At 37.9% G+C, this 863-nt stretch overlaps 1 non-coding gene across 1 annotated transcript; it reads right to left on the reverse strand.

The window, feature by feature from the left end:
* Positions 1-346: 346 nt before the first annotated feature.
* LOC121206821 (small nucleolar RNA R71) lies at positions 347-453 on the reverse strand. The gene has a single exon (XR_005901994.1). It is a non-coding gene; the product is annotated as a small nucleolar RNA R71 (small nucleolar RNA).
* Positions 454-863: the final 410 nt, after the last annotated feature.

Below are 863 nucleotides of genomic sequence, written 5' to 3' on the forward strand. Positions count from 1 at the left end.
TAAACCTTCTTTAACAGGAATTGAATTGAGCATATCTAGGCCTGCTCTTGCTGCAAATAATTTTGAACTGAAACCTAACACCATTCAAATAATTCAATAGTTTTTTTCAGTTTGATGGTTTGCAGGACAAGGATCCCAACGCTCACTTGGCAAATTTCTTATAGTTTTGCGACACTTTTAAAATCAATGGCGTTTCTGAGATGCCATTCGCCTTCGATTGTTTCCCTTTTCATTGAGAGATAAGGCTAAACAATGGTTGAACTCGTTACCACGAGGGTCAATCACTACTTGGGAACAAATAACCGAAAAGGTTTCATTCAAATATTTTCCGCTGGCCAAAATAGCCAAATTACGTAATGATATCTCCTCTTTTGTGTAGATGGATTTAAAAACACTCTACGATGCATGGGAGAGATACAAGGATCTGTTGAGAAGGTGCCCTCACCATTGGTTACCATTCTGGCTACAGGTTCAAATGTTTCACAATGGCCTGAATCATTTGACTCGACAGATAATCGACGCAGCCACTAGCAGAACTATCAATAATAAGACACCTGAGGATGCTTATGAATTTATAGAAGAGATGTCACTGAATAATTATCAGCGGCAAGTCATGAGGACAAAGCCAACAAAAATAGTCGACATTTTTAACTTCGATTCAATCCCTATGCTCTCTAATCAGGTAGAACTTTTGAATAGAAAAATTAATGGTTTTCTTGGTTCTTCACAGTTCAACCAGTAATGCAGTGCAAAGCAAGTGGAGGTGGATCAAGCAATTCAGCATACCCACCTTATGGCCATAACATAGAGAACAAGCAGTTAAATTACATGGGTAATAATCTTCGATCTCAAAATAATCCTTA

The sequence above is a fragment of the Gossypium hirsutum genome, chromosome A09 (genome assembly GCF_007990345.1).
Source record: "Gossypium hirsutum isolate 1008001.06 chromosome A09, Gossypium_hirsutum_v2.1, whole genome shotgun sequence".
NCBI lineage: Eukaryota > Viridiplantae > Streptophyta > Magnoliopsida > Malvales > Malvaceae > Gossypium > Gossypium hirsutum.